Source organism: Propithecus coquereli, unplaced genomic scaffold (assembly GCF_000956105.1).
Source record: "Propithecus coquereli isolate 6110/MARCELLA unplaced genomic scaffold, Pcoq_1.0 Scaffold523, whole genome shotgun sequence".
Classification (NCBI taxonomy): domain Eukaryota; kingdom Metazoa; phylum Chordata; class Mammalia; order Primates; family Indriidae; genus Propithecus; species Propithecus coquereli.
In genome coordinates this window covers 344,035-345,276 of record NW_012151097.1, presented here as the reverse complement: position 1 = coordinate 345,276, position 1,242 = coordinate 344,035, and positions in this window count along the sequence as shown.

Here is a 1,242-nt window from a genome sequence, read left to right as displayed (position 1 = left end):
GGTTCATTGTGCAGTCCATAAAATAGGCCAGTCAATTTCATTTTATACTGATCCTTAATAAAGACCAGAATTGAAATATCTTCTTAAGAATTGTTATTCCGAATATGGTGGCCACAAATAGAAGGTAAACTGTGAAAAGACCAAGCCAACAAACAGCACTCTTAGAAAAATAGCACCTTTGTAAGATGGTTCCTGCCTGGAAACCACACGTTACAAACCACAGCGTGAGATACCACCTAAAATACTCAACAAGTTGAAGCATTCTTTACAATACATATGTAATGTATTAATATAGTGTCATTAAAAATTTATTGGTGCAATGACCACATTATTACAAAATAAGGCAGGTTATTGGAATTTGAACAAAACCTCCATGAAAAATTTTTTGTGTCTGTACACATTTGTCTTCTAATATGCACTTTCAGTGCTGTGTTAGATCTTCAGGCATTACTTCATTCCCACGAAGATAATTTAAACATCCTAATAGTTCATCCTAACAAATCTGCCACATCCTCTAGCATCAAGGACATATTGGCAGAAATATTTTAAGTGTACCATTTCCAAGGAAACATCTTTTAATTTAGTCAATCAAACTGTATGCAATGGCAGTGCTAAGCACTGTGATAAGTGCCAGGTGTACGGAAAATCAGGGTGCAGTCTCTGTCCTGGAGGCATATGGAGGTAAACGGCAGAGGTAGGACATAAATAATTCTGTAAAGTTCTAGAAAAGGGGATCCTGTACTCTGGAGAGATGAGGGAAGGAGTATCAGTGAAAAGGTAGCAAAGAGATGTTGACAGCTGAAGACACAAATAGAAAAGTAAGACTTTCCTAGTCTTTATGCAAGACACAAAGGGTTATTAAAAGGAGGGTCTATTAAGGGACCGGTGAGTGCCCTACTGTAATTGAAATGTGGTATGTAGGGGGAGAGTGCCTGGAGTTAAAAAGACAGCGTGTAATCAGGTCTGGTTGAGTCTGTTATATCATGATGTATAATTTGAATGTCATCTGAGAAGGTGAGAGTATATTATTAAAAATTAAGACCTCCACCCCGAATTAGAAACGTACTATATATTAATGAGGGAAAATTTGGAAAACATATTACAGAAAAAAGAACTTCAAACTGTCACCATGCTTCTGTCCCATTCTATTAGATATTTTGTAGACAAAGCAATGACCTTCCCTCCCCACCCCCCTGCCAAAGATGTATACATCCTCATCCCCAGAATGTGAATATATTACTT